Source organism: Eublepharis macularius, chromosome 13 (genome assembly GCF_028583425.1).
Source record: "Eublepharis macularius isolate TG4126 chromosome 13, MPM_Emac_v1.0, whole genome shotgun sequence".
NCBI lineage: Eukaryota > Metazoa > Chordata > Lepidosauria > Squamata > Eublepharidae > Eublepharis > Eublepharis macularius.
Window position 1 is genome coordinate 57,674,481 of NC_072802.1, and position 24,075 is coordinate 57,698,555.

Here is a 24,075-nt window from a genome sequence, read left to right on the forward strand (position 1 = left end):
TGTAAAGTACTTGCATAGAAATAGAAGAATGACATGCCCACCTGTACCAAACTGCAAGTTATGCCTGCAACATATACACTAGCAGAAGCCAGTCCTATGGATGCTGCTTGTGTGTATTTTGCAGGGAAAATCTGATTTGCATTTGCTGCTTTTAAAGGCACGTGTATTTTGTGCTTGGGAATTGCTGTAACTCTTTTAGAATCTGTTGTTTTAGGTTTTGAGGGGGCAGGGAAGCAGAAATTGCATCTGAAGCCACAAATGGGTAGCGCTCTTATTTCACTGTCTCTCTTTTTTGCATGGGGGAGGGGGGGCTCAAGGTATGTTAGCAAAATGGAGTTTCAACATGCTTCCTTTGCACAAACAGTGTCTGTTTGCCAAGGCTTTTAAAATCTGGGCTTTAATTTACTTTGGGCTGGGTCCAAAAGCATTCAGAAATAGATACCTTCTAAACCTAACTAGCGCATCTCTAACCGCTGAAGCCATGTTGCAAACCTGTTAAGCTAGAACTGTGTTTGAATGGGGATGACATGTGTTCTTTGGGCTCCTTCTCTAGGCCAACTAATTAAACAAAAGCAACTGCCAGCCAGATCCCATGTCAGAAGTCAGGGGTGGAATGCATTGCTATTAATATTGAGGAGCTGAGTGAGGAGTGGGCTGTAATTAGTGGGTATCTCTTGCAATATCCCCCTCCCTGCCTCTTAGAAAGAGGTATCTCATTTAGGAAAGGCAAAAGAGAACAGACTCCCTAACCATCCTTGTCTTTCGTATTCTTGATACGTTGGGGAGGGGTGAAACTGATAAGGATTTAGTGATGCGTGGCATTTACACATGAGTGACAAGCTGAATATTGACCACTTTTCTCTTTTCCACAGGTAATGTTGCATGTTGCCCCAGGGCGAACTCCCCCTGTTGGTATCTGAGGTAAGAAACGTTTTAAAATTGTTTCTCAATAACCTCTCCCACATTTGTAAGACAGTTCTGTGCACTGCATACCCGAGATGGCTTTATTGAAATCATTTAGCTTCTGATGTGCCATAGATACCCCATCCTTACGTTTTCAATAGGGCTACATTAAACAGTGTTACCTGTGCTGTATCTGAAGAAGTGAGCTGTGACTCACAAAAGCTCATACCCTACCACAAATTTTGTTAGTCTTATAGGTGCTACTGGACTCTTTTCTACTTAAACAGAGTGGTGTGGCTTGCTCTTTCAAGGCAGGATAAGGATTCTGTTTTGCGGAGTAGAGATTCCTGTTGAATCTGAAATAAAGAGATGTGATCTGGTGTATGTACCTACAGGGCAGAATATGCTTATAAACTTTAGGGCAGAGTTTCTCGACTGTGTTCGTAGCTGCATTCAGACGGCAAACCTCATGTTTGACTGTAGCTTGGTCACATGCATTCCTTAATGATTCTTGCTTGCAGAACATGATTAAAACCTTCCTCGCTCAGGAAGTCTTTGGTCAATTTCCCAGGATAGCTAGGCAAATTTGTTCCTTCCCCCTAGCCAGAATGCTAAACCACGATTTAATCCCAGTTTAGAATCCTGGTGTGGGGAGAGGAAATGACATTTTGGACTTCATGGAAATCAGGAGTTCCATTGAAGGTTTTCCAGATTGGGAAGTCTACAGTCACTCTCTGTGCCCATGAGAGGAGGAGGCAGGGAGCCTGGTCATGAACTAACAGAAGTTGGCTTGTTTTGACATCTGAGGGTCTTGTGAAGAAGATAGCAAGTCTGTCTAACATTTGCACCTCCCACTCCCATCAACCCACCCATCTTTTAGGGTCTGTTCTTATATATCTTCTACCTTGTGAAAACTCTTCTAAATCATGATGGCTGTAACAAGTGTGGATAGCTCAGTCCAGAAACATTCAAATTCTCTGTGCCAAGGTTGCATTCCCGTAGCAGCAGCTGGGTGGGAAGACCATCTAGAAAATCAGATGGTGAGTAGCGTCTTCCACCTGGTTCTAAAGAGCAGACCCAGAAGGCTACCTTTATGGGATGGGAGGAAGTGTAATGATCCTGGTTTGATCCAGGTTTACAGCTCCTTGTTTACATTTGCTATGTAAGGTAAAGGTAGTCTCCTGTGCAAGCACCGAGTCATTACTGACCCATGGGAGGACATCGCACCACAACGTTTTCTTGGCAGACTTTTTACGGGGTGGTTTGCCATTGCCTTCCTCAATCATCTACACTTTACCCCCAGGAAACTGGGTACTCGTTTTACCAACCTCGGAAGGATGGAAGGCGGAGTCAACCTTGAGCCGGCTACCTGAACTCAGCTTCCGCCGGGATCGAACTCAGGTCGTGAGCAGAGCTTGGGCTGCAGTACTGCAGCTTACCACTCTGCGCCACGGGGCTCTTCATTTGCTATGTATGTAGAACAAAACTGATTCATCTGGAATGGTTTGTAGGCAGGAACCTGGATCGAACAGATGCCCAGAAAATTGGGAAAAGATACCTGTTTAGCATTTAACCTGTAAATCTACTTGATTAAACATCTTTTAATTTCTTTTCTGAAAAGGTGGCTTCTTTGCGGAGGGGGAGAATGTGTGCATCCCTTAAAACCCAGAAAATTAATGTTAGTGACTGGCAGGGAAAGCCTCGGATATATCCTGCCACAGGAGAAATAAATCTCCAAATTGGGAGATACATCCATTGATAAAAGATTGTTACACCTGATGATTAAGCTTCACGAGAGTAATGGACTCCAGATAAGGTAAACACAAGATGGCAAACTATCTAAGAAAATCCCAGTCCAGAAGGGCGTTAAACAAGGTTGCTTATTAGCCCCCATTTTATTCAACATCTATGTAAACACACAGATTCAGTGTTTACATGAGACAGATGCCCCCAATCTTGCAGGAAGAAAGATCCCAGTTCTCATGTATGCTGACGATGGAGTCCTCCTGTCCCAAACAAAAATTGGTCTAAGGCGTGCTATGAAAAAATTTAGTGATCAATGCGATACTGAGCTTCTGACAATTTAGTGAAATCTTTAAAAATCTGAATCTTTTTCTGAATAAGGCATCTTCCTGTATCTATCCACATACACTAAAATATTTCACACATGGAAGCAAGGGCATGTTCGTAATACTGCTATTCTCTTAATGAAGGCTGCCTTGTGAGCCCCTACCCTTCCCACTATTGCATGCTGCCGAAAGCTCTTTACTATATGCTGTTTGTAACCTTCCTTCTGCCCTGATAGCCCCATTCTTCATTAATTTAAGAACCTTAGAGAACAGTGGTTCTTTAGATTAAAGAGATTCCAGAAAAATGCAGTTGTCTTACCACGTTTTATCGGCCATTCTACAGCATAGCGGCCGAAGTGTGTGTGGAATGGCAGGCTGTGTACTGCATGGTGTGTTGATATTGATGTACATCCACCCAGTTTTGAACTCTGTCCTCGAGACTGCCCCAAAGTACAATCTTGAAACTCATAACAGGGGTTTCAAATACGAAGCCCATGAACTTGCTGGCTGCTGCAGAGTAGCTTGTGCCTCTCCTAGAAGACCCAGGAAAAGATCAGCGATAGGCTGGTTTTTTTTTCAAAACTTTTATTTCATAATATTTTTCTTTGCTCTGGTTAGCTTATAATTTCATATCTGGTGCATATCCTAGTCCATGTTCTCTTTCTAGGACATAACAAAACTTGGTAATGTGGTGGGAGGGAACAGCTCAGGATATTTTTCATTACTCAGACTGACTCTCTTAAATTAAAAGAAAAGGTTGGCAAACCTTGCTCTGACAACATTCTTCTCTCCTCCCTGGGCAAAAACAAGAACAGTGAATAACTGAGGCGAGGGAGGGGAGAGGAAATGGGGACTGCCCCTGGTCCATAGGGGCTGTTGGTGCTTATGCCAGAACGTGCATACTCAGTAAGTATTTCAGGGAAAAAGGCCACGTGAATGCATCAGTCACATTTCCATGCATTCGGGTCAAATCCTGGTATCATTCATTGCCACCTCATTGGTCTAGGTTCAAAAACCTTCCCACTCTGGATGACCTTTTTACATGAAAAAAGTGTTGGCAGCTAGCAAGGAAAGTCTGCTAAAGCCAGCAAGTTGACACAGAGGCCATGGTTCAGGTGATGAGCACAGATGTAGCATAGATAACTCGAGACGTTATTTAGTGTCTGTTGCCCTGGGAATCTTTTTAGGGAGAGTTTATACATCTCCTCCTCTTGGGCTTTTTTTTGTATGTTTCCTGCGGAGAGCTATGTGCTTCATCTTTCTGTCCAAGAGACACATGTTTCATATTTTCCCATAACCTCTTCCCGACCCTCTTGGCTGGCCTACAGAAATGTAAGATGGGACAGCCTTTCTTTCTCCCGCCCTGCCTCCCTCTTGAATGTAATAACTTACACGGAATGGAAAAATTTTGTATCGCTCATCTTCCTTTTTCTAATGTGTATATTGGCTATGTTAAATCATGGTGAAGGGTCAGCCAGGAGCCAGTGAGGAAGAACGATCATAAGCGGTCTTGTGAGATGGGGTGGTGCAGCTTTTCACTGGGGTTGTCCTTCGCTTCTCCTACGCTTGGGTACGCGAGGCTTGATTAGTAGATGGCCTTCTTGGCGAAAGGGAGATGTCATTCTCAAAAGTGCTCGATTCTCCCTAAGAACTTTAAAGTATTTAAGGTTTTTCGTATTGTCCTTTCCAAGGCTTTTTTGGTGTTAGAGGCTGGGGAAATGCAGTGGAATGGCAAATCTGTAGTATCCTTCAGGCTGTACATTCAACAAGAGCACGTGATAACGACTACCGTCTAAAGAGCGTTCCATTCCAGGATGCAGGCAAGGTGTTGCTTGGCTCCACGTTCTCCTGTCTGTGTATTTTAAAAAAACCCTTCCTTGTACTTAAGAAGCTGCCGTGTAAGAGAGAATGTTTTCCTGTTTATACTGGATGTTTTTGTGTACAAGGTTTTATTGTGTTTAGTTAGGAGCATGTGCACATACACAACCGGCATCATGAAGTGAGTGCAACCCTCCTTGGATTGTACATGTAAGTATTTTGGCATGTGGGCTCTTGGGTAAGCAGCTAGCCTCTTTGAGAGACAGTGTTATGTAGTGGTTAGAGTGTTGGACTAGGATCTGGGAAACCTGTATTCAAATCCCCACTCACTCTGCCATGGGAGTTCGCTAGGAAGTGCAACTGGATCCTGGTGCCAAACATTTTGTAACCCAGTTAACTTTGCTGCTGTTCAAACTTCGGTGCACCCGGTGTAGAAATGCACAGGTTTAACATTACTTGCCATTTCTCTCTCACTTTGCCTTTCTTTCTCATTTGAACTCCCTATTGCCTGAACGTGAGTGCTGGGTAAAATGCAGTCTTCCAGAGGATGGTCCTGTACATGTTACTTTATGTCTATAGGATACCTTCTTGGCTTGGCATAGGTTCAGCGTGCCTCTCTTCCTTTCAAAAATTCCCCTGGGCTGCTCTAAACATTTCCTTTACATATCACACTTCATGATAGTTTCCAAAAGGCTATAAGTCAGGTCAAAATTCTGCTTTCTCTATATGGTGTGAGTTATTTGACTGTGTCCTGTGCAGTGTGTTCTATGGGTTATCCAGTCCAGCAGGAGTGTTGTTGGTTTTTTTGCTCAAAACAGGCACAAACCAAAAGCGGGCCATTTTTTAATGTGGAATTCTTCCATCTTCCTTCTTTGTTCCAAATAATCTGCTACCTTTTTTTGCTTTGGAGCCTTAGCTTCGAAGCACTATTTGTGAAAGCATTGTTTGTTGATGTTTGGTTGCATGGCTTTTCTTCGAAGTGTGTCTGTTTTGCAGTGATCCCTCAATCCCAACCTGATTCATGCGGGCTAGGATGGGGGCAGGGAGAATAGATGTGAACATTCTTGCGCACTCTTGAGTGCGCAAATGTTCTTCTCCTGAGGCATCCTAAGGTCATAGGCCAAGGGGAGCTGTATGCTTTGGAAAATAACTTCCCTTTTGAGGGCAGTTACCAGATATCCCTGTGGGGTGTGCTACAGCTGGTGTGCTGTGCCACTAACATAATCCTTAGAATGGTGTCTACAGGACGCAAATGCGCCTTGCCAGTGTATTTAAAGGGACACACCTGTTGGCTAAGGCTGCTTCATGCCTTGGAAGAGGAAAAATTTGAGTGGGTTATTACAAGCGGTTTGCTCCATTTTATCCATATACTGTGAATGTTTCTTCTGTCCATCTTTACATTTCTCTTTAGAAAATGTAGGTGCTGAAAATAACCCACAGCATCTATTTTTGAAATCAGAGATTCTATAATCATGTTGCTGGACTGATTGATTTGATACATAGTGCAATATATATATGAAGCTGTCTTATTGGTTCATCTAACTCAGTATTGACCAATGACCATCCTCTTTAGAAGCAGCTGTCTAGGGTCTCAGCTGGGTCTTTCTCGGAACCTGCTACCTGAATCCTTTAGGGATTGAACCTGGAACTTTCTGTATGCAAATCACATCCTCTGCCACGGAGCCACAGCCTTTCCTTCTAACTGTATGAGATGACGAAGCTTCCTTATTCTGGGTCAAAGCCTTTGGTCTAGCAGTGGCAGTTCAGAAAGGTATTCCCCCAGGACCTCAGGTGCTTCAACAGCAGATGTCATGAATTGAGCCCGAGTCCTTCTGTATGCAAAGCATGTGTTCTAGGACCACAGCCTCTGGGTTTTATGTAAATTCTAGAGTGAAATCCTTTAGAGGTCAGGAAGTGTTTGGCATCTCCCTTCTCATCCTGCAGTCCGAGAACACTTCCGGGATTAGAAAAGGGGAGTGATTGTGGTCCCGGATGAATAGCTATGCAGCTGATTTCCTGCTGTGAAAGGCTTGAAGTTTTGTTTACAACCTGGTCAATTCTTGTACCAGATTTAGATTTAACACGGGCCAAGGATTTTCAGCCCTGAAGCCAGCTTGCCTGCCTGCCTGGTGTTGGGGCCTTGTTTTAAAAATTGATATCTCTAAGCAGGGGAAAAGAACTGCAGGAACTCATTAGCATAACTCATTCGCATTTGCCACACCCCCTGACATCACTGGAAGTGTATCAGAAGGCAACACCCACCCCTCAGGCCCCTTCCCCCAAAAATCTCCAGGTATTTCCTGAAAATAAAGCAGAATGAACTCAAAGCAGCTTACCCTCCTCTGGAGAGCCAGCCTTAGCAGCCCTGCTTGTATGCACCACTCACTCATGAAAATAAAGCGGAATGAATTTAAAGCAACTTACCCTCCTTTGGAGAGCCAGCCCCAGCAGCCCTACTTGCACGGACACACTCACTCACTCTCTGTCTCTCTCACTCACGAGTCATGAATGAAAATAAAGCAGCAGAATGAATTGAAGCAGCTTGCCCTCCTTTGGAGGGGAGGAAAAGGAATCACGTGGGCGGGGCCAAAACCCATGTGACCTCTTTTCTGCTCTACAGGAACGCCGTTCCAGCGTCTTCCCCCTCCAAATGAGCCCTGCCTCTAAGCATTATCATAATCTCACTGTTACCACGTAACTGCAGTTCCTTTCCATAAAACGGAGTAAAAGACCTTTAGGTTGATAATACAAAGGATCTTTACAGACTTCTCTTTTGGAAAGTAGCAATGAGAGTCCTGAAGGATGAAGAGATCTTGAACTATTTTCTGCCTGGAAAATGTCTGGAGTCTTGCAAGTTGTACAGATTGTTTGGGAGGGGGGAGTGTTGCTAGAAATAGTTTTTTCTCAGTTTAAATCTTTGTTCTCTTTTCTGCACACAAAATAACTTTCATCTTGCCACCAGTTGAAATTGCTTGAGATCACATACTGGCCCACTGACCGTGATTTAGTCCTGCTTGCACGGATGGAAGCTCACTCATGGTCAAATGTGCAAGGGAGGAGGACATTCTTGCATTTATGATTCTCTGTTGTTACTGGCCGTGAAGGGCTCCCATGCATGTAGAAGTCTATACTGTAGCCATTGCTGCACTGGAAGAACACCTGCGTACACAAAGGTCCTCATCTCTTTCAGCAGAGAGAACTGGTCCATGAATGCGAGAAGTATGTGTGGATTGCCATAGTGAAATGTATGAGGTAGCAAGGTGGGTAAACTCAGTATTTGCATTGCGGTTCTTGCCCCAAGAAGGGATTAGTAGGACAGACTGTGACTTGAAAGTCAGCTGGGTGGACAGGAATTTATGGAATTTGCTGCCAAGAGGTATCGTACAATGCAGTCCTAAGCAGAGTTACTCCAGTCTAAGCCCATGATTTCAATGGGCTTAGACTGGAGGAACTCAGTTTAGGATCCAGAGGAGTTAGCCGTGTTAGTCTTTAGTAGCAAAATCAAAAAGAGTCCAGTAGCACCTTTAAGACTAACCAATTTTATTGTAGCATAAGCTTTCGAGAATCAAGTTCCCTTCTGTACTATGCTTCTGACGAAGAGAACTTGATTCTCGAAAGCTTATGCTGCAATAAAATTGGTTAGTCTTAAAGGTGCTACTGGACTCTTTTTGATTCAGTTTAGGATTGCACTGGTAGTGGCTACTCGCTTTAGCTGGTCTTCAGTGAGACTGGGCAGATTCGTAGAGGACATGTTTCTTTTTACCTGTGGCAACTGAATGAAACCCTGCATGCAGAGTCAGTAGAATTCCAAGGGCCAAACCATACATCAGGTTAGGAATCCCTTATCAGTCCCATATCAGGGCTGGAAACCAGGCATGCCCTTCTTTTGTTTTTTTTCTTTTACTGGAACAACTTGGATCCAGACTAAACTGGTAATTTCCGCAGATCCTGCCTTTCCACTGTAGACCTCCTCATGTAATTCCTCTGGGTTTTCTGTTCTTCCTAGGAGTAGCGTTTTGTGGCGATCAATGGACTACTGAGGGGAGGGGACAGAGGAAAGTTATTTCTCCTCACCGTGGGTGTTTTTAATGGTTGAAATAATCACGTTATTCAGTCTTAAATACCAACTGCAGGGAATGAACAGGAATGGCTGTTGCCTTCATGCTTCACTTGTGGGTTTCCTGGAGGTATTTAGCTGTCCGTCCTTGGAAACAAAATGCTGGGTTTGGTAGACTTATAGCCTGATTCCACACGACTGTTCTTCCATGATGAGACTGTGGCCATTTCCACACACGTTGAATAATGCACTTTCAATGCACTTTCGCAATCCTTTTAAAGTGGATTTTTTGTTCCACACATGGAAAATCAGTTTCAAATGTTCACTAAAGAGTATTGAAAGTGGATTATCTAACGTGTGCGGAAGCAGCCTATATCTAGTTAAGATGCATTAATTGTTTAATTATGTTTTTTCTTGGAAAAAATTGCTGCTTTGAAACTTATGTTTGCAAGAGGGAACATGGGTATATTTAAAAAGCGCAAAACCACAGCAGCTGTATAGAATTGGCTCCTGATGTCTCTTCTGTGTCTGTGTTTAGATCCTTTCTGTTGTCTTGATCCAACATACTCCCACTTTAATTCTTATAACTTTGCCCCTCAAGCACTCCTCCCAGATGTAATGGAGCTCAATAGCAGTTTCTGTTTGTTCTTCTTCCCCCCCACCCAGTGGACTGTTGTCATAAATAGTGACTTTCTCAGTGAGAAATTACAGTCTGCAAATGGGAAAACTAATCAGTTTGATAGAAGCAGCTTAACTGGTGTTGACTAGGTCCTTAGAACTGAACCGCACTAAAAAGTCAACCCTAAATACCTTCATAGAAACTTAATGCCATCTGCAGCTCAATCCCGAGTATGTCGTAGTAGGCAAACCAGTTTGGCCTGCCTGTAGGCTCAGCAGCAGCAATGAATATGCCACATAAAAAAGACCCCCTTTGTAAAAATTGTCAGGTGCCCCAAGCTTGTACCTCGCCCCTCCCCTTGAAGTCACTCCGCATACAGCCAAATATTTGTTTTATTTCTTTTAAATCTTACCTTGTAGCCCAAAAGCATGTCCCTGAGGCACCTTTAAACATGTTAACAGATATATAATATAAAACTAGCTTAAAAACAAAATCATAACCCCATAAAAGAATTGAACAAATTGCTACCAGCAGCAATGCCGTTTTCAGGTAAGGGCGGCAGAACCCTTGCCAAAACTCTGTTCTCCGCGTGCCGCCTGAATGTTACCAGGCAGTGGCCGTGGCTTGTTTTCGTTAAGTGCATTCCACTATGAAAGCGCCACCACCGTAATGGGTCCTGTTCTTGTCTTCATGTACCTAATACAAAAGGCAGGGGCATGTGATACAGTCTTTGTGCATTGGTGCACTGAGCCATAGATGCTTTGTTCACACACACACATACACACACACACCTGTCTTCACAGAGCATCCTCCATTCATCTGTTTCAACGCCTGAATCAAGCTTTTGTTGTTACTTGCTTAGCTGAGGTCTCTGTCGTGATGTAAATCAGGGTTGGCTGTTTGTGCATTCCTTTTATGTCTTGGACTAGTTAGTGAAGTTCAGTTAATTTTCAGACCTTTGGTTCAGACCAGGGGTTTTTTTCTGGGAAAAGAGGTGGCGGAACTCTCAAGAGGGAAATGAGGAAGAAACATACGGGATTCTTTGGAATAATATTTTCAAGCGCTATTTCCAAGTATTTTCAAGAGGTGCCGGAACTCTGTTCTACCATGTTCCCCCTGAAAAAAAGCCCTGGTTCAGACTATTTTTCTTGCATCTCTCTGGTAGGTGCTGTTTTCTGGTTGGTAAACTTGTCCATTTGTATTTTTTGTAAACTTAATACAAAACACTTGCTGCCTTCCAATGTAAAATGACCACATTTATCCTCTGAAAGTTCATAATATGTCAGCATTTCCTGAAAGGTGAAAAACAGAGTTAACTAGACCTGTTATCAACTTCCATATTAATATTTTGATGGTGAAAAGAGCCATTTTTAAAGCACAGATCTGCCACAATTGCAGGAAGCAATTCCTTCAGTTTAAATTTCTTGCATTGGGGTGGGGGTTGGACTTATTTTTGTGAAAGCTGGGATTGCCAAGAATCTAGCAGTAGAGACCATTGGGATCCAAAATGCTTTTTTGATATCTGCTGCTGTTAGAATAGGAAACTATGCTGCTGTGTTTTTTAATCTGTTTTATTTGTATATGTGTTTAAAGATTGCCATGAGCCACCTTGGATGTATTTTTTTAAGAGTGTGGATTACAGATGTTTTAATACCCCCTCCCCTTTTGACACAGCACTTGGCGTATTTCTAAATCCTCTCTCATCCACTTTCAGCTGAGTACTTTTCAAGGAGGCAACCATGTATACACAAATCAGTGGTTCATACATTGTCTCAAATGAAGCCTCCTGATGCGCAATGCCTACAGGAAACACTAGAGATTTATAGTGTAGAAGCTTTGATATCTTGTTGTAAGACTGGAAACCTCCATGGAATACTTAGTCTTAATCCCCCCTTCCCCACCTGCTGAGCTGTATTCAAAGAGAGGTTTTTGTGAATATTCTAATAATATCAGTGTAATTATAACTTTTAAAAAAGCGTTTTCTTGCTGGGCACAGCCTTTGCTAGTGTTGCTTAAGCTGTCTCTCAGAAGACCAATATCGTAGGCAAAGAACTGAAAAGGTACATGTTTTGGTGAAGAGCAGGGCTTTTTTCAGGGGGAACGCGGGGGAACGGAGTTCCGGAACCTCTTGAAAATGGTCACATGGCTGGTGGCCCCGCCCCCTGATCTCCGTGTTGGCGGCATGGAGGGCAATCTCAACTCCCCTCTATCTGGAGATCAGGGGGCGGGGCCACCAGCCATGTGACCATTTTCTCTGAGGGCAACCCACTGAGTTCCACCACCTCTTTTCCCAGAAAAAAAAGCCCTGGTGAAGAGTGAGGGAAACTGAGAAATGGTGACATGTTTTGGGGTTTTGTTTGCTTATTTCTTTTTATTTTTTCGTGGCTGCCTCTTTTTCTCTCCCTCCTACAGCAAATTAATCTAAAAATCTGTCTTTTTTCTTTAAAGACAGATTTCTTTTAAAAATAAGGCTCCTTGTCCATTAGCTGGATTTAAGATTACCTCGCTTTGATTAACTGCTTGATCAGGGTTCTGCCATTTCCACCATATCCAGCCAAGAGTTTACTTCCATTTCACGTAATGGTTTGGCTGTCCTTGCAATGAAAACAATGATTTTTCTTGTTTGTCTGCCTGGTTTGGTTGGAAAAGATTGGGTTTGTTTTTTGGTCAACAAAATGTCAAATTCTTTCCCACTGTCCAGTTCTTGGAAGTACTTATTTCTGAAGAATTGTAGCATTTTTCAGACGGGGTTAGGGAATTGCGTTAATGGCCAACAGGGCAGTTTATATCACTCTACATAAAGAAATAAATAGGTTACTGGAAATTGGGACTGGTCAGTAACAAAGTTTTTGTGGTGATAATTTAAATTTAGGTCTCCCTCAATCCTAGCTCTACTATACCACATTGACTTGCTGAAGGTTACAGGCAGAGTTTGTTCACTCTGGATTAGCCCTTTTTGCTGTGGCAAATTACCCCAATCCATGTACCTTTCAAGCCAGTTGCATACTTGGCAGCTTTCTTACTTCCTATAATTTGATGCATGGAATGTCCAAAGCGGATTGGTACTCAATGTTTTCACCTTAAATAGGAGGCAGAGCTGTCTTTCTCTTTCTCTTGATTAACGCAAGCCACTTTGGGTAACAACTGTCAGAAAAATGTGATATAAATATACCATGTAAATAAAACAAAATATCCCTTAAAACAGATGCAAGGCGAAAAGCACATTCTGTAAAACAGTATATAAAGACTTCCATTATATTCCTTAAACAAGATTTTATGAGTTACCTACTGAGTATTCTGTTGTTCTTTTTAAAGTTACTGTTTTTTTAATGAAGACGTAAAAGATCATTTTAAACGTAAGAAAACCCACTTAGCTCTTATGATTAACCTCTGTATTTTTGTTCTAGCTTAATTTAATTTGTATGTTAAATTTGTTGTCTTTATGTTTTTTGTTGTATGCTGCCTCGGGTCCTGTGTGGATTAGAAATGTTCCAGTAAGACTCCTCCTCCCGTGGTTCTGTTTTTAAAAAAATATTGGATAATGTTTTGTATTTTAACCATTTTTGGTGCTCCAGTTCTTGTCAATAGCAAAATCCCTACTGATTTTCATTAAGCTATATTTCAGCCTTAGCGAGCTTGCCTTGAAGTAGGCTGATTAAAGCAAAGTCTTTTTAAAGCTTGCTTTTTTGTTTGGTTAAGGAAAACAAGCAAAAGCAGAAATGGGAGTTTCAAACAAATAGCTAGGAAGATGGTTTCCATGCACTGGTGGGATCATAGATAACACATATATCTAAGCTTCCAGCCCGTGTAGTGAATCTTCTTCCCACAAAAGGCTGTCTTAAAATTGCAATTGCTAGTTTAAGAAGCTACTGTCTTTGGGTGAGGAAAAGTTAACAAAAGAGCCATTACAAAAGCTGTGTAGATTCCTTTAGTTCTTTGAGCAACATTGTCCTATTAGTGCCTGCCTTGAGGGAAATTGCCTAGCTATTAATAGTAAGAGGAGGGGGACTATCTGCTAGAGAAGCAGCCACCAGTAGTGGAACTCTCACAAAAAGGGGTCTTGTGCCATCTTTAGGGTTGATTAATTGTGGAATAAGCTTTCCTGGACTCCATACCGCTTCAACTGTTGTATGAAGTGTTACGCACCAGGTGGCCACAATATTACACATTGGCATCCAGAGAGAAAATTGTAATTAGTGGGATCCATAAGGCACTGAAGTGCTGTTTTTGATTTTGCTTTACTTCATTTATACCCCACTTTTCCAGCCAGGTGGGGACCAAAAGCAGATTACAGCATTCTCCCCCCTTTTCCATTTTATCCTCTCAACCAGGGGTCCCCAACCCCCGGTTCGTGGACCGGTACCGGTCCGTGGCCTGTTAGCAACCGGCCGCACAGGAGGTGAGTAGCAGGCGAGCACAGAGCTGGCTCCAGGGAGCAAGCGAGGTAGGTGGTCACCTATCACCCCCAGATGGGACCGTCTAGTTGCAGGAAAACAAACTCATGACTCCCACTGATTCTGCATTGTGGTGAGTTGTATAATTATTTCATTATATATTTTATAATGTTATAATATAAATAAAGTGCACAGTTGTATCATTCCGAAACCATCCCCCCTCCCCCCTGGTCTGTGGAAAAATTGTCTTCCACGAAACCGGTCCCTGGTGCCAAAAAGGTTGGGGACTGCTGCTCTCAACAACCCTGTGAAATCCGTGTTAAGCTGAGAGTATGTGACTGACCCAAGGTCACCCAGCAAGCTTCCGTGGCAGAATGATGATTTGAACTTGAGATGCTAAAGATAAGATACTTACATTTGTATGTGAAGCTCAGTTGCATACAAGGTAATGCATAGTGATAATTCACAACCACAGTAATAGTTTGGAGCCATGGTACTTAAAGGAGCGTCTTCTCCCATACTGTCCACACTGCTAGGTAAGATCATCATCCTCTGTGTCCTTCAGAGGTGTGGCAGGTGATGAACTGTTTTATAAGGTTCCTTGTATGCTGCTTAATGGTTTGATGTTTTAAAAAAAATATTAATAACTTCTTATGCTTTATTTTATAAGCAGCCCTGAGCAGGTTCTTTGGCGAGGCTGAACAGAAATTTTCTGAATAAATAAAATAACGACAAATCAGTCTCCCTAGATAAACTAATTTAATGCTTGTGGTGTGATAGGAAACCTTTGTCTTCATTGAGACCTAGTGTGAAAGAATGTCAAGCTTCCAAATGAATTCTAAATAACTGAGATTCTTCAGAATACTGGCAAAATGGAATTGTTGCCGGTACTCCGGTAGAATATAGCCATCAATGAAGGTGAGAAAGTGGCATCATAGTATTCTTTTGAAATATATTACAAGGCAAGACTAGAGATGGGCATGAACCTGAATAGGACCCAAAAAAACCCACGAACGAGCCCGGTTTGTGGTTCGCGAACCAGTGGTTCGTGGAAGCTTGTTTCCACGAACTTCCACGAACTGGTTTATTGGTTTGTTTGGTTTGTATTAAAAGCCGTTTAAATGGCCATTTCCCCAAGGAAACAGCAGGAAAAGGGTCCTGCAAGCAGCAGGAAAGGACCCTTTAAACAATCAAATGCCTCTTTCCCTGCTGCTAAGCATCCGGAAAGAGGCATTTAAACCCCAAGAACCACGAACTGGTTCACAAACTTGCCCCAGTTCATGGAAGTTCGTGGTTCCTGGTTTGTGGAAACCCACGAACCCCATGGTTCGGGTTTTTTGTGGTTTGTGCCCATCTCTAGGCAAGACTATATTCTCATTCTAGGCTGTGGAAGCTTAGGAAAGAGTAAAATGGCTTTGTAATGTGCCCTTGATATCGAAGGGTTTAGACCTCTAGAACCAGCTTATATTAAAACTGGAGATCTTAGCAGGAATAGTTTTAGGGTTGAAAATAATGTGACTTTCTGATCAGAAAGAGTGGTTTAGAATGGCACCACTGTTTAATAGTACTTATCCACCAGCCATTAAACAGCTTTTTTTTTTTTGACAATGGCAGCTAAACTGCAACGTTTTCCCAAAGCATGTTTAGAAAACTACATCCTTCATAAAGTTCCTGAAAGGGTGCAAAATGTTCCCTTTTCAAAAGACATTTGACTGATTTTAAAGTTTACATTTTTGGCTTTTTGCATTGTGCATGGAGAGAGAGAGCGCGTGCATGCATGCGTATGCTTTTGGAAAAGTGGCCGGGAAGTTCATAAATAAATTTTGTTTTCATCCCAAGGAGAATGGAATCAATAAATGCCTCTTCCATTTTTTTTTACTTCAACATCTCCTTTTTGAGATGTACCCTACAGTGCTCCTGTGCAGCTCCCATTTCTTTTAATAGGTCTTGTGTGGGTGCATTTAGAAGGATATGAGTTTATCTTTCTTTCATAAGTCAGATCTATGGACCTGTTAGCCAAGGAGAGTCAACTTTGACTGTCAGCAGCCAGCTTTCTGAGGAAGGGGTCTTTCCAAGCTGTACCACTTGAGATCTTTTAAGTGGAATCAGTTGGTGCTCCACCACAGCCACTGCCCTTCCCAACTAGCTATGCATTAATTCTAGAATAACAATGTATTTCCAAAGGCTGCCTTTATGATTTTGTTTCTGCCTTGTCTGAAAATGAACCTGTGTCTGTTTTTGTGCCACTTTCTCTTTCATGACCCCTAAAAATTTTATCTCTTCCCCCCCCCCACCCCGTTGGGCCTGAATGGAAGTATAAATTGCATTGAAACAACAAAGCATATGCTCAATGGCAGTAAGAAAAAGATGTAGTGAATTGAAAAGGAATGTCAACCTCTGAGACCGAAAAGACACAAAAATGGTCACATGGTCATCCCCTAATGGGTTGGGACACAAACATGGTTGTCCCCCTAACAGTCAAGCTTGTCTGGCTCCAAGCCGGGTGGCCTCTAATGGCGCTCTGTCTGTTACCAGACAATTTTCTTGCCAAATCTTACGGCAGAACTGCTTTTGATGGATACAGAAAGGCCACAGTGCAAATTCAGTTAGGAAAGATCCAGAGGAGTAAGCCATGTTATTCTGTAGTTGCAAAATAGTAGAGTCCAGTAGCACCTTTAAGACTAACCAACTTTATTGTAGCATAAGCTTTCAAGAACCGCAGCTCTTTTCGTCAGATGGATCATATGATGAAGAGAGCAGCAGTTCTCAAAAGCTTATGCTACAATAAAGTTGGTTAGTCGTAAAGGTGCCACTGAACTCTTTACTGTTTAGGAAAGAGGCACCCAGACATTCCTTCATGCTAAGTAACAGTGGTATAGCACATATGCCAAAGCGGAAGATGGCATCATTTAGTGGGGAGTTTGCTTGCTTTTTCTAGCAGATTTTTTAACAACAACATTTACAAGTTAAGGGGACACCTTCTAATCACTTTCATGGCTTAGATTAATCCATTTTAAAACCTTTTTGAGAGATTGGGGCTGCCAGTTGGGCAACACGTTTTTATAAGTGATTTTTTTTTTTTTAGTATCAGTATATGTCCTTATTAAAAGTGCAGGTGGCAGGCACTGTCTTTGAAGAGGCATTCCTCCTCCACTCTCTCACAATTGGGAATGCCTCTTTCAAAATGGCACTTTCTGCACTGGATATATTTGCCGGCTTCCTCTCTCCTTTTTCAAACTGAGCCGTTTAGAACTCATGCAATTGATTAACTTAACTTTGTTTTTAATCTGGCAACAGCCCTTTCTTTCAAACAGCTATTTTTTATACCTTGAAGTTTTTTCAACTAATAAGGCATTCTCGGGGCCATTTGATCTGTTGCAGAGGAGGGAGACAGGATTTCTCTTAAACAAACTACTACGGCCTACTAAAAGTTTATTACTGGTGTTGGTTTTGGCAAGTAGGTGATTGTTGTACAAACAGTCCAATAAAAACACCATCCGTTGATTCTGTACAGGTTTTATGAGCCTAACTTTGAGTCTCCCAAGTCTGGAGATGTTCTCTTTTCTGCAGAGTAGTTTCCACACAGTGAGCCAGTAAGTTTTCCCTATAAGTGGTCATCAGTACTATTATTCCCCAGGGGTTTTGTTTTGTTTTGTTTTTTGGTTACTGATACCGCTCTGAAGTGTTTTGGAAGCCAAGAGAGAGAAGGAAAAATTGTGGGGTGGGGGCATTGTTTGGGATCTGGCAATAGCTGAAGAAACAGTACAGGTCTGATTATTTGTTTGGCTTTCAGAGTGTATTTGTCTATAGGCCCAATGCTATAACAATTCAGGATAATTTCTCATCCCCAAAATACTCATTGTGATTTTTGTTTCTCCCTTGCACAAAATGAACCTGAGATTTCTTTTAGCTTTATTTACTGTTTCCTTGTGCCCTGTATGTGTGAATTCAGTTTTACGACTGCATCAATAAATCAGCATTATATGTGAATTATACATGAGACTTGGCACGTAAAAACTGAACAGCATAGATAGCCTTACAAATGAATTTACAAAACCAACAGTGAAAAATGCAGACAAGAACTTCCTAATGGTGAGAGTAGTTCAACAGAAGAACCACTTATCAGGGAACGGTTCTGTGTTTTTATTGTGTGTTTTGGATTCCTTCAGTTTAAATTTCTTGCACTGGGGTGGGGGTTGGACTATAGATGATTTATAGATAATCCAACTCCAGGACTTTTTTTTAGTCTGAAGAGATATGGCAGGATAGAAATGTTTTTAATTAATTTAATAGTTGACATTTCATTGAGCTCTCGTAACAGCTATATACAACCAAGAATAAGCAGAGAATATGAAGAGATGGACTCTGCAACTGTGTTTTTTCATAACTTGGAGATGCAACTTTCATCTCACTCATAGTGAGTGCTTCATGTAGTCTCTCAAAGTAGCCATGTGAAATTTTTCAAGTAGATGAGGTGCACTATGTTTTTGTATTGGGCTAATGGGATACTTTCCTCCAGATAGCACATCACACCATAAAAATAGTAGACAGTATGCCAAACAGAACACTGATCCTTGTTTCCAGATGAATGCAAAAAAACAGTTAACCCCCCGTAGTGCGTTTCCTTCTCCCTTCTAACTCACATTAGGTGGTCGAACAAGACATAGCTTTGTGTATTTGAGCTATTTAAAAACAGTGTTATTTTGGAAAGTTTGGCATTTGTGTTGCCCCTCTTAACGGACTGGATCCAAAGATACCTCTTTGCTCTCTGAAGTATATGTTTATATATACATATGGAAAACATCAGCATATCCTCTGTAGGTATGTACACACATGCACAATGATTTCCAAACACTAGTGAACTTTCTGATGTCCTAAAAACAATTTGGATCTGATTTTTGCTTATTCATATGATTTATATTTAGGAAATAAACTGGAAGGAAGGAAAATGCCATGGCGGTTTTGCATACTGTTTAAATACCTCAACGTTTTATTAATAGCCCAAAGCAGTTAAATGGGAATATTGGGGGAGTGCAGTAAATCTCATGTAGGGGGAGGAGCTGTGGCTCAGTGGAAGAGTCTCTGCTTTGAATGCGGAAGGTCCCAGGTTCAGTCCCCGGCATCTCCAGTTAAAATGGAGCAGGCAATAGGTGATACAGGTGATATGAAAGACCTCTCCCTGAGATCCTGGAGAGCTGCTGCTAGTCTGAGTAGATAATACTGATGGTCTCTGAATCAGCACACGGTATCTTTATGTGCATTCAAGTAACGATTGTTAAAATAATGTTTCTCTAATTTTCTGCTCCACGTTACATCATCCAGAGCTGGAGTACACCAGGTGGGGCCTTCAGCTGTTCTTACAGTGTGGCTTGTGGGAATTAATATTTAGCAAAAGATCCAGAGGAGTAACCGTGTTAGTCTGTAGTAGCAAAAATAGAAAAGAGCCCAGTAGCACCTTTAAGACTAACCAACTTTACTGTAGCATAAGCTTTCGAGAATCACAGTTCTATGGTTTTTGAGGATTTTCCAGGCTGTATGGCCGTGGTCTTGGCATTGTAGTTCCTGACATTTCGCCAGCAGCTGTGACTGGCATCTTCAGAGGTGTAGCACCAAAAGACAGAGATCTCTCAGTGTCACAGTGTGGGAAAGAAGTTGGCAGGTAATTTATATCTACTCAGGAAGGTAGGGATGGGCTGAGTCATCCTGTAAGAGTTTCCCAGGGTGTGGAATGCTAATGGAGGGAGGCATCACAGTATCCTGAGGAGGTTCTTTTGCATATGGATTGGTGCTTGATATGCTAATCTTCTCTGCAGGGCTATTGTCGGGTATAGAGTATTTTGTTAGCCTGGTGTTTTTCAGGACTGGAAACCATGCTCTGTTCATTCTTAAGGTCTTTCCTGTTGAAATTGTGATTATGCTTATGAATTTCAATGGCTTCCCTGTGCAATCTGATGAAGTAGTTGGAAGTGTTGTCCAGTATTTTAGTGCCCTGGAAAAGGATACTGTGTCCTGTTTGAGTTAGGCTATGTTCAGCCACTGCTGATCTTTCCGAATGGCCAAGTCTGCAGGGTCTTTCATGTTCTTTTATTCTTGTCTGGATGCTGCGCTGTGTGGTCCCGATATAAACTTGTCCACAGCTGCAGGGTATGCAGTATACTCCTGCAGAGGTGAGGGGGTCTCTACTGTCTTTTGCTGATCGTAGCATCTGTTGTATTTTTGTGGTGGGTCTGAATACTGCTTGAAGGTTGTGCTTTTTCATAAGCTTTCCCATCTGATCAGTGATTCCTTTGATATATGGCAAAAACACTTTTCCTGTGGGAGACTGTGGGAGATCACAGTTCTGTTCTTGCATCTGAAGAAGAGAACTGTGATTCTCAAAAGCTTATGCTACAGTAAAGTTGGTTAGTCTTAAAGGTGCTACTGGACTCTTTTCTATTTAGCAAAAAAATCTATATATTCCCATGCGGGATTCCCTCCCTCAAGAGCCATCTCTAACGCAGCCACTTTTGAGGCAATCTCCTTACTTATTTGGAAGCTGCTAAAAAAGCTGTTTATTTGTAAAGGCTTTGACTTGAGCAAGCTGCTGCTTGTAATACATTTTGCTATCTAAATGTAATGACTCTACTTTAAAGCTGATAAGCAAGCAAGTGAATGGGTTGGTCTGCCCCAGGCCCCTAAGCGGTTGGTTCCACACGAATCATGGCAGGGAGGCGCTTCTGCGACCGAAGGCACTGCCATGTTGTTTCATTTCATTTTTTTAAATTTGGCGTTGAAGTCCTGGGTACTTTTTGAGGGGGAGTTGGTTGGTTATTTGGAAGACTAAACTTAGGATTCAAGTATTAAATAAAATGAATTTGGGTTGTACTTGGAGAAAACTTGCAGTAACACTAAAGCATAAATAAAGCACCTTCTACATTTTACGTCTTACTGTCTTGAAGGAGCTCAAGATGGCACACGTGTTCTCCTCTTCACATTTTATCCCTGGGAGATGTTTCTAGGTCACCCAGTGAGTTTTATACCAGAATGGGCCTTTGAACCCTGGTCTTTCTAGTCCAGTGGTTCTAACCGCTGCACCACAACTTCAGGCATGCTGACCATATACCAACGTCAACAAAAAACACACAGAAACATCTTTGCCCTGCTGTTCTTCTACCATGGAAATCCCTCTCTGAGGATCATAACAGTTTGACAGTGCAATCCTAAGAAGAGTTACCCAGTCTAAGTCCCCTGAAAACAAAAGGCTTAGACTGAAGTAACTCTGTACAGGATTGCATGGTGAGTATATTTCAGAAGCAGTGGTAAATAGCCATCCATGAGGATTAGGAACATTTCTATGTGCACGGTAAAAATCTGTCATAAAGGATACTTAAATTGTCAAGTATACACCCAGACTTCAAAGTACAAAGAGAAGGCATGGATTGGATAGTTGTTGTTACGGTATTTGTATTTTTCTACTTGGACTTGTGATTGAGATCATTTTGATGCTGTGCAGCAGGTAAAAATGTCTATATAGAGGGAGAGTCCTGAAAGAGAACCAGTGTGATTTAGTGGACTAGGATCTGGGAGACCCAGGTTCGAATCCCCACTCTGTCACGGAAGCTCGCTGGGTGATCTTGGGCCAGTCACGTACTCTCAGCCTAACCTACCTCACAGTGTTGTTATGTAAATAAAATGGAGAAGAGAACAATGTAAACTGCTTTGGGTTCCTATCAGGGAGAAAGGCAGAGTGAGGTAATACAACAATCTTGTAAGGTAGTCCAGTACTATTCTTAGGCTTGAGCCTAAGAATGTCTTCACTGAAGTCTGTGTTCATTGAATTCAGTGGGACATAGCCCATACTAAGACTGTTTTAGGAGGGGGCAACTTTGGTGAGTTTATGGCTTAGCTGGGTTGTCAGGGGCTCCCAGCTCATAGCACACATTCCAAACTGCCACTTCCCACAAACACATGAGTGCTTTCAGGGATTGACTTTGAAAGTTTCTCAGTGAAGGCAAAATCAGATTGACGATGACCATTTTCAGTGGGAGAACAGCCAGAAATAATAGTGGGAAATTACTGTTAGGGAACTGTATGTAACCTATCCCTCTTCCTACAGTTTATCTTTGTTACACAAGAAATGGCAGGTGTTCCTAAGAATGTTAAAAATATGGCTCTTGTGGCCTTGGAATGATTTTTAGGATGGTAGCTGAGGTTTATTTAGCATGCCAGCCATTTTAAGACTTTTTGGGAAGTTTTTCCTTCTGCGTACAACACGACTTCATGGCCCTGCAACGGCACACCAGGGTGTCAGATAGTAGACTGATACCTTGTGATACGTGGTTCTTTGTTTCCCTCTGACGCCCCCCAACCCTCAACTTTTTCAGGGTGGCACAGAACATGGGCACCTGCCCACCTCCTTTCCTTTCCCAGGCGTGAGAGGGATTTGCTAATTTGCAGCAGCATATAGTTGGTGTCTTAGGTAGCTCTGTGTCTTTTTCTTTCTTTCTTTTTAAAATGGATGTTTCAATTTTGATTGCAATTTCTTAATTGCGTTTAACAGTGATCGCTGCTGGTCCTTCATTCAGCATCGGTACAGCCACGTTCTATTGATGGCCTGTTGTGATTTCAATGGAACATCATGGGATGTATCTGGCACGTCGGGCAGCACTGGATGGAGGTGCCTTTAGCCCAATGTACCTGGCATGGTAAGCGGCAACAAAGCGGTTTAACCTGCATTCTAACGCTCAAAAGTCTTGATGCGCAAGCAGGGTGGCCATCGTCCTCTCTCCCCCCTCCCTTGCTTAGTGGCAAATATGCAGCCGTTTTGCTTTTTTTACCCCTCTCCCCATCAGCATGTACTTGCTTCCCCTAAATTGAAGATTCCAAAGCTTTGTCGAGCTTTTCCTGCCATCCCAACCTTAAAATCTCCTACATGGTCTGCTGTAGTAGTACAGCTGCTCCTATTTGGTTCTATAGCACTCCTGTGTATTGGCTTATTTGACTGACTAAAGATGTATTTTGGATAATACAGAATGCTTACAGCAGCCTGTGGTTTAAAAAATGGGTTAGGTCAGGTTTACAAACAGCTGTTCATCGGGTCACCTATGGAGAGGCCAGATTTCCTTTAGGCAACCACCTAAAGGATCATTTGGAATGTGAAAGGTGTTTCTCTTTCTGGACATCAGTGTGTCATAAGAGAATAAGTATGCGTGGGGAGGTGGGCTTTACCAGTTGCTTTGTGTCTGCTTCCCGGAATACTCCCCAAAATAGGGAAAAGATCAGAGGAAGCATTGTTTTGACATGCCCATCTCCTTGGATCAGGATTTCCTCCTGGTTTCTTCTTTGGCAACAGCTAAATTTTTTCGGGAAAGATTTCTGCGATTTCTCTCATTGGCTAGAACAATGGAAGGGCAGCAGGCTTAGTAAATGGCACGACAGAATGCTGCCTGCAGTCGGTGCTTTGTAGACGGATCTACCAGGATAGACTTAGTCTTCGTCTGAATTGAAAGCTTGGAATCTGGGCCATGCAGGTACTGGATGGCGTATCCAGAGCACTGGCAAAATCTAGACCACTGGACCATATGGCAGTTGCTTCATGAGATAGATTGAGCACCAGAAGGAGGTATATGCCCCTGTAATTTAAACTTTTCTTTGTAGGAGCTTTGCTTGTGAGTGGTAGCAAGTTGCTAAGCTAACATAAACTGTGAGCTCGCACAGCCAGATGCGGGGGGTATTTGCTCTCACTGTGCGTGGGCAGGCCATATAATCTTTTTTGTAAAAGAGTTCTGAACTCTGTGCATGGCAGTAGTATGGTGTGGCAGTTCCATGCAATAGTTCTGTGGCATAAATGCACCAACCAAAGCAGAAGATCATTCTAACTTGTTTTGCAGTTTGCAGAAACACACAAACAAAATAATTCAGGCAATCACTAAATAAACTTTCCAATCCCTATAAAACAATACAAAATAAAACAGTTTCCTGCAAGCACATATAAAGCAGGAGAAATGGAAACTTATTCCAAATGGCCTAGTGAAACATACGAGTCTGAAGGTCAAAAGGGCACTGGAATCATGCAGTTTCACTGAACATTCAACAGCCCCACCGTGGAAGAGGCCCTTTTCCTTATAGATGCCAACCTTGCTGCAGCTCTGGGATTTATACACAGGTTTCTTCAGTCCTACTCCTCTGTACCACACCAGGTTTTTATCCTGCTTCTCCCATCGTTTACCCTTTCTG

The 24,075-nt window shown here is 42.3% G+C and overlaps 1 protein-coding gene across 1 annotated transcript in view; it reads left to right on the forward strand.

Moving 5' to 3' along the window:
* The first annotated feature begins 902 nt into the window (after positions 1–902).
* Positions 903–24,075, forward strand: part of HIC2 (HIC ZBTB transcriptional repressor 2) — a 38,274-nt gene continuing 15,101 nt past the window's right edge. Inside the window, exon 1 of the mRNA XM_054996859.1 lies at positions 903–921. The gene's annotated coding sequence lies outside the window, so the exon portion shown is untranslated. The remainder of the gene's footprint in view (positions 922–24,075) is intronic.